Source organism: Coregonus clupeaformis, chromosome 16 (assembly GCF_020615455.1).
Source record: "Coregonus clupeaformis isolate EN_2021a chromosome 16, ASM2061545v1, whole genome shotgun sequence".
Taxonomy (NCBI): domain Eukaryota; kingdom Metazoa; phylum Chordata; class Actinopteri; order Salmoniformes; family Salmonidae; genus Coregonus; species Coregonus clupeaformis.
The window spans coordinates 15,156,023-15,170,039 of NC_059207.1; the positions used below are offsets into that span (position 1 = coordinate 15,156,023).

The window sequence follows — 14,017 nt, forward strand, 5'->3', positions numbered from 1 at the left end:
CTGACTTCCAAAGAGTGTGTGTGAGCTTGAGTAAGCCAGATCTCTGGTACTTCTCTGCTGAGTGCTAAAGTAGGCCAACCCAATCTATCTCAGGGAGGAGCAGAAGAGCTGTTGTGTTTTCTTTTGACAGTAGAGGTGATAACGTTCCTCGTTATGCAAATGAGCATCCCATTATTTAAGCTCAGTGCAATGCAGGGGAGCTGTCAGCGCCATCGCGTTAAAAACCATCAAGCTTTTTCCTCCGCTTTTCTTTCTCTCTCTCTTCTCTCCTTTCTGAACCAGATTTCAAGCACCTGGCAGCGCGAGCCGGAGACATTGATGTGGAAGATGACACCGCTTCACCAAAAGACATGTCAATCTCTCTCTCCCTCACACACACACACACACATTACACACACACACACACACACACACACACACACACACACTTCGCTCCCCCTATCTTTCTTTTCTTGTTTCATCTTCCTCTAACCTGAATCTATGTGTTTATTGAGTGACATGATGCAGGAGAAAGCACCCCAACCCCCATGGTGAACAACTACATACTGCTGTACATTTGACCCCTTCGCTTGAGCGGAAGGCATTGGTAATAGACGTGCCTGGTAGACACACAGGTCTTTCCAGTTATACACCAATGTGATCTTGCTTTAGGAACATAAGTGAGAATTATTCTCAGTATTGGAGAGCACAGGTTCAAAACACCTGTTCTCCTGCATGCCACTGGTTGGCTCTCTTATATCTTAAGTCTCTCCCGAGAGATGGAGCCAAGTGTAATGAAGCCAGTTAGATATAGCTTGACGTCTCTGAATTGTCTCCAGGTTGACAGTTGAGTCCAAGATGGTGAACGAACGGCGTGGCTATTTGACACTTTGTTTATAATCAAGCTTGTAAAAGTCCAATGTGGTTATCTATCTAATTTAGGCTTTACTCGCTACTGGCTGAACATCCTTCAGAAATGATGCTACTCTGTGATGTTGACTATACTTGTTCATTTTGAGTCTGCTCTCTCTCTCTCTCTCTCTCTCTCTCTCTCTCTCTCTCTCTCTCTCTCTCTCTCGCTCTCTGTCTCTCGCTCTCTCTCTCTCTGTCTCTCTCTCTCTCCCTCCCTCCCTCCCTCTCTCCCTCCCTCTTTCTCTGTCTCTCTCTCTCTCTATATATATGTATATATATATATATATATATATTTCACCCTTGTGACAAAACCATACTCATGTGATGATGGTTTGCAGTACCACTGCGAACGACACTGGAAACAAGACCACTGACTGTATAATCAACCATAGGGAACAACAGTACTAACGAGACTAACATCTAAAATGTCACAGTGGTTTAGTATTTAGAGACGCTCTTGTTCATTTTCTATAGTTACACTGAACAAATCATTAAAAACAGTAAAGTGCTGTCAGAAAGATGAAAGAGTGTCATCAGACAGACTAACACTCCAGCCTACCAGTGGTGTTCAACAGTCCACAGACACAACAAGAACAACAACATATCAATCCCCCGGTCAGGCCAGCGTACCTCAATCAGACCCTGACAGACGAGGCGCACCACGCAGCTCTACTCCGTCTCCTGACCGCTAACGCAATGCCTCTCTCCATTGGTGACTTCAGCGGAGTGACTCCTGACTCCTGACTCCTGACTCCTGACTCCTGACTCCTGACTCCTGACTCCTGACTCCTGACTCCTATCTCCTCCCCCCTGAGCCTATCAATGTTAACACCCTCTGGTGCAACACCTTAATCCTTATGTAACAGTAACACTAAGACTAAGCCCATGTCCTGAACATGTAATCCAAGCTTTGGCTCCGGCAACCAATGCTGCCTGAGGAGCGGTGTTGCTTAGCCTGGCGCCGGTGGTCCCCCCTCCCCCTCCCTCCCTCCCTCCCCTCCCCTTCCACCCCACTCCCTCCTTCTCCCTCCTCCCTTATACACGAGAGCCTCCACCCAGCTCTTCAATGCTCCCTCCTCCGCCTTCCCCACACACCCGCTTCCACCCCATTGCCCACTGCCTCCCTCCTACCTTCCCCAGGTCTGGCCAGGGAGGGATGGCTGGTGACAGTAAGCACCCCCAACAGATTACCACAGAACAGCACAATCCAATTCACCCCTCTGACGCTGTCCCGCCAGGAGACATGGCGCGGCCCTCCTGATGGGGAGAGCGCAATCAACCACAACGAGACAGAACTATGTGTCTATATTGACCACTTATGCACTCAGGGAGGACTCCACAGAAGAATGAGACTGACACTTCACCTTTTGAGTGCAGGCCAGGTGAAAGGGTTAGTTTTAGGTGAATGTTGCGATTTTTCAGTCACTCTTGAACCTGAGGGAGAGAGAAGACTAACAAGCTTTCTACGCTACACTAAGCCAATTCACTAATACAAAACCAAAGAATATGGGGAGAGGGCAGAGCAGAGGAAATGTAGGGATTGGGAAAGAGAGAGAAGGATTTTGTTTTTCTCTCTCTCTCCTTTACAAAGTGAAACGGCTGAGGGAAGGCCAGTGGGGGTCACTGCTAAGGTCATAGTGCACGTTAGGAAAGACATGATGGGCTGAAGGAGCTAGAGAGAGGGATAGAGAATGGTGGCCATACCTATAGAGAATAGTCTGTTTCAAAGTAGCAGAGCCTAGAGAGAGCTGACAGAGGGAGAAAGAGAGGGGAGAGAGAGAACGAGAGAGAAGTGGAAAGAGGGATCTTTGAACAGGTACCAGGCCTCTCAGGGGGTAGGGGAAGAGCTCTACCAACCGCCCTCCCATCTGTTAGGCAGACGGAGGGAGAGAGGGAGGGAGAGGGAGGGAGATAGGGAGATTCAGCACACTCTCTCTTTCGCTTTCAGAAGTGGAGCTGGGAGTGGCGATGGGAACTTATACAGAGTTATCCCATTGCCTCACAAGTGTTAAGTCGCCAAAAACGAATATACAGCACGTGGGCAGCGTTTCTTCCCGTCCTAATAGACATATATATATATCCTGTAGGGTGTTGCTTGTTAATGTGGCTTCGTCATTGAGGACACAGAGGACTGACAATCAAAGAGAGGAGGAGAGAGAGAAGAGGAACATTCTCTAGGTCCTCAGCTCTAATTCCTCTCTTTGAAAGACAGCTGCATGGTGCAAATCAAGGCTTTTGAGAGAGAGCGAGCGAGCGAGAGAGTGAGAGAGAGAGCGAGAGAGAGAGAGAGAGAGAGAGAGAGAGAGAGAGAGAGAGACAGAGAGAAAGAAAGAAAGAAAGAAAGAAAGAGAGAGAGAGAGAGAGAGAGCGAGAGAGAGAGAGAGAGAGACAGAGAGAGAGAGACAGAGAGAGAGAGACAGAGAGACAGAGAGATGAAGAGAAAATATACTGAATGATGAGGGGCAACACAGCTCTGAAATCCAGTTCCTCATATGAAGAACACATACACCAACATATGCTGACATTTGATATTTTTCAACCCAATTCTAAGTAGGCCTACGTTGCTGAGAAATGGAGAAAACCATTTATCATGACAGGATTGATGGTGTTTTTCCTAGAACCCCACCTCGGCGGCGAAGGGGCTCTCTCCCCATAGCACATCTGCAATACATTTGGTAATAGCATGTCTTGAAAAAACTGCAGTATCCTCTATCCTCATAGGAAATGCGGTTGTGAGGATTTGAAATAACATATTACACTGCAGTAAGTAAACCTTTTAGGAGGTGTATGCTACATTAAATAAACCCTCTCTCTTTTAAAATAAGCTACCATTTCCTTGAAGAGGAGGCAAAAACGTATTTAATACAGTTTCCGAACAATCTGAGTATGATCACACATGCACGCACACACACACACAAACGCACACACACACACAAACGCACACGCACACAAACACACACACACACACACACTTTCTAGGCTCCGTTTCGCTTGAGCATCCCTGTCCTATATCATCTCTTAATCCTAAAAAAACACAATATTTTTAATGTGCAGGGTTAGTGTTTAGAGTTGTGTGTTGTTTGTGGAGGTGCAGCTGTTTATCTGTGTGTTGCCTGGGTGTGATTGTGGGAGGGAGAGGGGAGCCAGTGGCCAGGGGACTGTGTATGCCTCTATCTCATTGTGTCTCTAATGTCATTACAGGCAGTGACTCCTCTGTGTGTCACGTCAAGCTCTCCGTCTGTCAGGCTCAGATAGGCACGGTGACGAATGTCTATCACTCCCTCCCCTCCCCTCCCTCTCCCTCCCTCCCTCCCCACGTCCTCTAGTAACACACTGAAGAGAATGACCTAAACCTGGGCCATCGCCTACGCGTAGGTGGGCCTCTGTGCTGGTGGTGAATCATGCCAAATATTAGGGCTAATTTAAAGCGTTAGCGGCTAAAGAGATTAGCAGAATGTACATCTGGGATTAGCTTGATAGCAGTGTATCATGGTGTAATGTGTTCAAGGCTGTGGTGTGTGTGTGTGTGTGTCTGTGTGTGTAAGTGTTTGAGAGAGTGAGTGTGTGTGTGTGTGTGTGTGTGTGGTACATTTCTTTTTCTATTAACTCACGTTACAGTGTGATCATTAGCAGACAGAGATGTTTTTGAAGCTCTGCCGTCATGAGAAGAGAGAACTGTCTATTGTTGAAGAGAGAAGGGAGCTATTTGCCTCTTCATTTTTATGCTGTCTATTCTTTCTGACATTGATTGGCTTGACTGGAATAATGGACCTAGGTGTATTATTATAGACTAACGTCATATGATACCTAAATTCCACAGCCCTGTATCCACACCAAACCCACCCCTCATCCCAAACCCTGAATCCATAACACTCCCCTCATGGAACCCCCCCACCCCCAAACCCCCCAAACCCCCAACCCACCGTTAGACCCTCTACCCCCTATTCACCCCCACCCACCCCAGTCGCCCCCAGGACCTCGTGGACAGAATGGCAGGAAACACACACGTGGCAAACTCAGCGGAAGGATGTGACATCAGCAACCACAGACAATTAAAGGTGTAAAGGTGCTTCCTTCCCTAAACTGTTCCAGAGAGCACAAAATGGGAACCAAAACTTACTGTGCTTCCCTCTCCTTCTGCCGAAAAACAAGAGAAGAAGAGGAGAGAGAGACTGAGAGAAAGAGATGTCCGACACTTCTACCCACCTCAACCAGTCAGCTTTTTACCCTTGGGGAGATCATTGAGAAGATCAATAGAGGTTCCTTCCATGTCCCATGTCATGAAACAAGGCCCTGCTAGGTGGCACAAAGCCTTCTGAGATAAATCTCACCAGCTTTTGTCTCTCAAGAGAAAAAATCACCACAACCGCACTGCCCGCCATCAGATCTGGATTCCATCATGATGCAACAGGACGCATCGTTGTGATTGGGAAACCTTAACCGAGAGGACAAACCCCTTCTTCTCTACTGTTTCTCAAAACATGTGTAAAGCCTTCCGTAAATGTTTTTTTGAGCAAAAACGGGTGAAATTATGGATGAAGTGCATTTCTGTGTGGCAGTGTAGGGTGAATAGAGCCCTTTTGAGGTGCAACACTAGATTAAAGCATTAGAAGAGAGAGGAGTGTTCTTATTTATACATTACAGGGCATCCTTTCAGCACCTTAACTGCAATGGCTTTCCTCCACACAAACTGCAATCAAGTGAAAACTGCTCGAACAGCTCTAAACAGCATCCCTGCCCGGCCCCATGAGTGTGGAACAGAAAAAATAGCCTTCAAAGTGCTTTAAATGGAAGAAAAAACTCATATGAGGAAGTTGATGTGTCTCTAGTTTGTTTGATGTGTCAGCTATTGGGTGACAATAATTAATATTTTTCAGTCAGAGATTATTACTATTTGTATACTTTTATTAACATGCAAGAAGACGGCGTCATATTCAAGTAATTGTATATAAAAAAAGGCCTGGTTATTGACTTAAAAGCTACATGATGTATATGGCGAAACCTCACCCAATCACTGAACCTCTACTACACATTTCCAACTAGCATGTTGTTGCCATGGCTTTCTATTCTTGGACCAATGGAAATCAATTCAGCACACAGTGGTCTCTGCTTTCATCTTTGTGTGCTTTGACAGGAAGAGGGGGAGAGGAGGAGCATGGGAGAGGAGGAGCAGGGAGAGAGGAGGAGGAGGAGGAGGGGAGAAGGAGGAGGGGTGGAGGACAAGGAGGGGGAGAGGAGGAGTAGGAGGAGAGGAGGAGGAGGGGGAGAGGAGGAGGAGGAGAGAGGAGGAGGAGGAGGAGGGGAGAGGAGGAGGAGGAGGAGGAGGGGGAGAGGAGGAGGAGGAGAGGAGGAGCAGGGGAGAGGAGGAGGAGGAGGGGAGAGGAGGAGGAGGAGAGGAGAGGAGAGGAGAGGAGAGGAGAGGAGAGGAGAGGAGAGGAGAGGAGAGGAGAGGAGAGGAGAGGAGAGGAGGAGGAGGAGGAGGAGGAGGAGGAGGAGGGAGAGAGAGGGAACAGTCAGGCTGCAGCTGAACCTCTCACTCAGCACCCGCAAACAGGGCCTATAGGGTCCTCCAGAGCTGGAATGGTGGACAGGTAGCCATCCGTTAGAGCCAAAATGGAGACAGGTGAGAGACATCTTTCCACAGCCCATTGCTGACTCCCCCAAGGATGAGGGGACTTGACACAATGCGTCAACCGTCCTTTGAAAGCAGGCCAAGGGCTGTAAAACTGCAGCTGCTGCATGGGTCCAATGGAAGCAGCGAGAGAGAGCTGCCGGACAGCTGAATACTGCTCCCTGTCGCCTGCTATCCGCTCTCCTGGCTGCTTGCTTTTGCTGCATCAGGACTAGCGACGTGACTTGGGGACTGTAGCTACATTTCATGCATTCAATAGCTGATATGATTATCATGGATTAAGTGGCCGATGATAACCCACAATCAAAGTAGTCACTAATTAATGATGGTGGGTTGAGAGGCCAGTGATATTATTTGGAAGAGTGATCATATAATATCACAGAACATTGTGAATCATAGAGTGTTAATGTGGTTCTCCGGGAGCTGTGCCAGACTACTGGGTGAACAGTAGCTACTCAGAGTGAAAGTCAAGAGCAGAATAGCTACTCTGACACACCAATGTCCTTGTGCCACAGTGGAGAAAACCAGAAGTAGAGGGAACCATGATTTGGAAAGGCTCAAATGAATCCATGGCATGAGTAAAGATGAAGAGGGCGATGGACAGAGTAAAACAATACTTGCCAGATTGTGAAAATAAAACAGGATGGACTAGCTCCAGATGGGGGAAGATGGACGTCAGGAGGATGGTGGTGGTGGTGGTGGTGCCATGGTTAGGTACATGGAAGCGGTTTAGGTTGTGGTGGAGAAAGCAACCAATGTTCAATGCTGAATCCCATTATTTTAGTATCAACTGATCACCTCAGCTTCTCTCTCTTCCTCTCTTGCTCTCCACCTGTCTCTCTCTAACGTTGTTTTCCCCATCGCCTATGTTAGTCTGTGCAGTACATTATTGTGGATTCCCTCCCCCCCCTCAAGCACACACATCTGCGAGGGGTAATGTTTTTCAGCAAAGGTCCAACTGCTGCCTCGCATCACATGGTGTAACGTAGGCCTACAGAGCCCAGGTGTAACCACCATTTAGACACAGACTGCTGGACTGGAACAGAAACCCCCCCCAGACTTTAGTTTTACACACACACACACACACACTACGCTGTGAGTATCCCCACAGTCGCTAAGGATCATTTATTTGCTTCAACGCATAAAGACGTTGATTAAGTAAACCAACAACATATTATGAGACATATTATGGTACTGAGACAGAGAAAGTAGGGGGGAAAACGATGCAGAAAGAATACAAGTGTCTGCCTTCAATGACTACTAGTACCCCACCCCCATGATAACAGCCCAGGGCCATGTCACTAAGAACACACAAAGCACTGTCATATTCACCTAATGATCTTCTCCACCAAGGATGACAATATCTTGTGATGTTAACAAAGTTCAGCAGCTCGTGGTGGGGGATTGTGGATAGGGCAAACGGTTAGAGGGTGGGGCCTGCTTTGTCTTCTTTTCAAAACGCAGCAAACTTCCGTGACGTCTCGTGACAGCAGAGTTTTCTAACACCAGACAACGTGGTTAGACGATGACGATCCACGGATGATTTCATCACACGTTCTTTCTCTATCTTTTTTTGCAGAAGCATTCTAATCAGCCTAATTAAAAGCTTTGTTCGTTTAGAAATCTCTGATGACAATTTGTTTCACTCTACACTACAGCAGTGACTGTGAAGAAGAGAATTAAATGTGATCTTCTGACAGCAATTATTAAATGCTCCCTCCTGGCCCCAATTAGAGCCACAGGCTAAAGCTAACATGGCTAACACTCCAGAGCGGGTGGCAGCTTATTTTCTATTCAATTTTCCCCAGCTTCTTTTAGCACTTTTTTTTCTTGTATGCGTTATTGTGTATAGTAATCTATTTTACATACTGGCTTATGGGACTGATTTGCTGAAGTTGTTTACTTTTTCTTCCCTCTCTGTTCACTGTGGCCGATCGAGAAAGACAGACGCAGAGAGAAAGATAAGGGGAAGTTGAGTGATGTTTTTTTTTTCTCTTTACTATGGGGATCCATCAGCATATTTGGAAATCACATAAAGGTTGCATCATGAGCTGTCTTTGTGTCTACTAAGTGCTCATAGACAATAGAGCTATTAGCAGCGTCTATGAAGAAACACTCCAAAACAAGTCATAGGGGTTAATGAGGTATAACATGTCAAGCTAACCTCTCTACAACCTCATCTCTGCTGTAGTATTCACACATACAGTATGTTGGCTATGCTACGAAAGAGGGTGGGATGCCTGGAGTTCGGAGGCAAAGATAAATCACAGAGGTAGGCACAGATCACAGACCCTCTGTTGCTCTATGGAGTACTGGAGAGTTTGTGTGCCTGTGTGCACTCGTGTGTGTGTGTGTGTGTGTGTGTGTGTGTGTGTGTGTGTGTGTGTGTGTGTGTGTGCGTGTGTGTGCGTGTGTGTGCATGTGTTAATGTGTGTGTGTGTGATTGGGGAGGGAATTGGGGGTATAGTAGGTCAAGGTCGTCTTAAACAAACTGTCATGGCAACCCCTCACATTTGGCTCCCATGGCAACATATTGGCCACTAGAAGCTAAATGCTTAGTCTGAAAAGGCAGGCTAGACTGCTACTGTAAATGGTCCGGGAGATTTCAACCCACCACCTTAACAGACTGAGCCATGTGCCAAAAAGCTTTATCGATTGCTTTATTTCTGTCTTCCCCTCTGCGCCTTTGGATCGCGGCTTGATGATTGACTGTTATTTGTCTTGTATTGTATTAGCCTAAATTAGGTTCAAATAAATCAGCCATTCCTCTGTAACAGTCATGTGGTATTACTTTAATGCACTTTGCTCAAACTACAGCAATGATAAACAACAATGCTTTACATCCCTATTTGTGTAACATTACAGTGGTATTATGCCTTTCTCTAACAGTCTGGCTGCTCTAAAGCGAGAGCCACAGCCTTTAAATGAGACTGTGCACAGCGCGGAGGCCATTTGCAAAGAAGTAGAAGGTTGCACACTTCAACAAGGATGTCCTTCATAAAGTCAACCTTCTGGGGGATTCTTTCAGTCCCTGCGCTCCCTTAGGAAACCGAGTAACCTAGATCACAAAGTGGAGAGAGAGAGAGAGAGAGAGAGAGAGAGAGAGAGAGAGAGAGAGAGAGAGAGAGAGAGAGAGAGAGAGAGAGAGAGAGAGAGAGAGAGAGAGAGAGAGAGAGAGAGAGAGAGAGAGAGAGAGAGAGAGAGAGAGAGAGAGAGAGAGAGAGAGAGAGAGAGAGAGCAGAGAGAGCAGAGAGAGCAGAGAGAGAGATAGAGTGTGCTCTGAAAAAAAAACAGATTCTGAAGCCCCAGCCTTGTTCCCTCCCTGGCCTGTCGGAAAAAACGTGCTCCAGTCTGCTAGCATGATGTCAGAGTTCCTCTTTCTTTTTTTTTTTCTGACGACCGCAAGCTGATTGGCCTGATTATTGGTGAGCATTGTTGTCCTGTTGACGTTGCGCATCATTAAACTGGGATTGTTCCAGTTAGTGTTTGCTTAAGCAAGACTGATGTAATGTTTCCGGGCAGTATCTCTTCCACACACACACACACACACACACACACACACACACACACACACACACACACACCTACACACACACACACACACACACACACACACACACACACACACACACACACACACACACACACACACACACACACACACACACACACACACACACACACACACACACACACACACACACACACACACACACACACACACACACACACACACACACACACACACACACACACACTGTAAACCTGAGACACACAAAGAGTTTAAATGTCCCCACATCCATCATTTAGTACTACAACATGTTGTTTCAATTCAGAGTTGACTAGAATACAGAGTAAAACATTCCAAGAAACATATACAAAACTGACACTTTGAACTTTATTCATCCAGTTGAATGAGTCTGTGGATGCGTATTTTTAAGTCTCCCCACAATGATGCAAACTGCAGTATGTTGACAGAGATGAAAAGAAAAGCCCAGGCCAGTAGATGAGCTGAATTTTGCTCCTACAGCTCTGTAAGGAATGGTGGGGTGGGGAGGGAGGGTAGAGGTTGGGTTGTGTTGTGTTGAGTGGGCGGCGTACCTACAGATCACACTCTGTTAGAGGAGCTGGAGGAGGCTAGGAGGAGGCTAGGAGGAAGCTGGGAGGAGGCTGGAAGAGGCTGGGAGGAGGCTGGGGGAGGCTGGAAGAGGCTGGGAGGAGGCTGGGGGAGGAGGCTGCGAGGAGGCTGGGAGGAGGCTGGAAGAGGCTAGGAGGCAGCCCCACCAAGGCCAGACCCGGGCCAGAGCCAGGCCAAACCTCTCATTAGACGGTGGCTGGGTGCCGCGCTCCTGTTTGGAGTGGTTAGGGGGACCAGCAAGGGGCTATCCTCTACTCCCCGCACCATCACAACCCAACCTCATCAAAGACGGCGCTCATAATTTGTCACAGAAAGCAGCCAATTAACATATGTTAGGGGAAGAAGGAGGAGAGGAAGAAGAAGGGAGTACGAGGGGAGGGGAGGGGAGGACGAGGGGAGGGGAGGGGAGGGGAGGACGAGGGGAAAAAGATAGAGTATGATTAAAGAGCCCGCACAGCTGCACAAAATCAAAACGGCAAAGAGAGGTTTGAAAGAGACCTCAGCCAGAGTGATCTGATAAAGCTTACTGTTACTTAAACCCTACCAGGGAGGAGGAGGAGGAGGAGGAGGAGGAGGGGGAGAGAGAGAGAGAGAGACAGAGACAGAGACAGAGAAAGAAAGAATGAAAAGAGACAAACAAATATTAAATTACTGACGCGCGACCACACATCTTGGCAGAGACACTCGTCTCCTCTCCGTACGTGATTATAGCGAAGGCCATTGTATCACACAAAAATGACCCCTCTGGCCAAAAACCCCACTGCCGCTTTGGCCAAGTTCTATTTTTAGCCCACAGCGCACCATTGTGCCTGGCGTAGCTCACAGCAATGAGAAAATCTGTCAAGGTACTTTCCCTCCTTTATTTGCCTCACGAACTGTGTGCCGTGCCATGTAGCAAGGCAATTTAACTCCTGCTATCATCCTACAACATTTTATTTTATTTTTAATTTTTCCTCCAGCAAGTTCCATACAACTTGTTCACATGTTATCCTCCTTGCTAGCTTTTTCTTGAGCTTGTTTTCTTTCCCTGTGTGTGCTGTTGTAGGAGTAGCGTGTGATGTGGAGATGTGTGATATTTTGGCTTGTTGTTGGATACCGTGGCAGGCTGAATGCATTAGCACAACACGGTGAGGCTTTGCTCTGTTGTCTCCCTACCTCGTCTCACTGTCGCTGCGCTGGCCCTGTTTCTGCAGCATGCAATCAGAAAGGGTGACAGGGAAGTTGGGGCCTTCTCTGACGTTCTTCTGCTGATCTGTAGATTCAACCGCATCCTATTCTGCTTAGAATGGTTTGAACCGGCTCAATGACAAAGGATGGGGGGCGACAAACTAAAGCAACATAAAATTGGAGATTATGTCAGAGGGAAAACCAAAAAAATTGGAAAATGTAATAATGCTTACATATCCTTAATTCATGTATTTTGAAATAATCACTCTTATTATGACTATTATTCAGCTCCTAATTTCCATGTGGACTGAATGCTAACTGTTTCTTGATCACTGAGATAAAAAGAGAAAAGAAAACAGCAAATGCCTACAGAGAGGCATATAAATCATGTCTATCTATTTTTTCTCTGCAGTCTTATCGTTGCCATCAACATTTAGTTATTTTCTTATTTGGGAAGTGAAGAGCTAGAGTGGGGGAGTGGGAGATTTGGTTCACAAGGCTTAGTTCTGGTCCGGCCGTACAGTACAGTGAAGGACATGGCTGACTAGCCGTAGTTCCCGCCTCAAATCCCTCAGCTCGGAGAACATCTGCACCGTTCACATAACCTCGCCTGCTCTCCCCCCACACCCTCCACACCCCACCCTGCCCCCTCCCTACCCCCCTGGCTAATGATAGCAGAGCACGTCCCCTTTGCAAACAAACAGCTTTTTCCACTTCACACACTCACACTGGTGGGCACATATCTCTCTCTCCCTCTCCTCTCTCCCTCTCCTCTCTCCATTCCCTCCCTTCATTTTTTCATATTAGAAATGGTTTTCTCCACCATGAGAAAAATCCCCAGGCCACATGACCTCAGGAACGGGCTGAGAACGATGAAGGACCCTCCCCGTCTTCTCTCTCTGATCCACCCTGTCCAGTAAGCGACCCATCCCAGGGCTGTGTGTGTATGTGTGTTTCCAGAGGGGGGGGTTAGCTCTGGACCCCAGCCGCTCCTGCTGCGCATTATCCCAAATAAACAACTCATTACAGGTGTACTTAACCGAGGGGAGCTAGCAAGCATCGGAAGCTAATCCCTGTTATCGTTCCAAGTGCTACTCTACCAATTAGACTAGAGGGAAGAGGAGCCCAGGAAGGTAGGCAGCTGAACGGTAGCGGAAGAGGAGGAGGAGATGAGAGGTAGAGGAGGAGGGGGGCGAGGAGGGAGGGGAGGCAGAAAAGGATTTTGAATTTACTTCCCACAATAATTAACAAGAGCCTTTCATTCTTACTCTTTCTCTCTTCCCGTATCTCCCTCTTGCTCTCAATATATCTCTCTCACTCTCTTCTCTCCCTTTCTCTCTTTCTATCTCCCTGTGGATTTCTCTTCCTTGTTTTCGACAATCTCAGAAGTGGGTCATCGACAGGCAGCATTTTGAAGAACATAAAAAAAACTGTCTGTTCTCTGAGAACAATCCTGGGCTTCTTTAACAAGAAGCCCACTTATCAAATTAAGCAGTCAAAAGCATATTAATAACAGCCAGTACTATTCCCTTCAGAAAGGTACAAACACATTGGAGAAAACTACTGCTCTATTACTATATTATAACTAGTGAGATTTCTTTTTTTTTCTCTCTCTCTCTCTCTCTCTCTCTCTCTCTCTCTCTCTCTCTCTCTCTCTCTCTCTCTCTCTCTCTCTCTCTCTCTCTCTCTCTCTCTTTCTCTCCCTCCCCCCTCCCTCCCTCTTTCTTTCTCCCTCTCTCTCTCTCTCGCTCTCTCTCTATTTCTTCCCTCCGTCTCTCTCTTCACAAGGATGCCCTAGTTAATATGATTATAACCGAGCTCAACATGACCACTAGTTAGCAGAAGGTTGATTAATATCTATCAAATCAATCCAAAGATTCCCTACATACAGTATGAGAGTGTTTTCAGTTAATAGTGTCATAAAAAAACACTACATTTGAGACCTGATCACCCAATGACTGAGTGCAGTGAAATTAACATGACACCTCCGCATATACAGTAGATGGCATTGAGCAGAGAGGAAATCAACCCTCCAGTTTACAGACACAGTGGGCGTCAGAAAACACTTTGCTCCAGCTTAACCTGTTTAAAACTCCTCTCACGACACCACCCTCACAGCCCAATACTGTCATTTTTTGCTGATAGTCTCAACAACAAGAGAGACATACAATTATCACCAATTCACTCCC

The 14,017-nt window shown here is 46.9% G+C and overlaps 1 protein-coding gene across 5 annotated transcripts in view; it reads right to left on the bottom strand.

The window, feature by feature from the left end:
• LOC121584492 (myocyte-specific enhancer factor 2C) overlaps nt 1-14,017 on the bottom strand; it is a 103,963-nt gene that overhangs the window by 65,358 nt on the left and 24,588 nt on the right. The gene's annotated exons all lie outside the window — the stretch shown is intronic.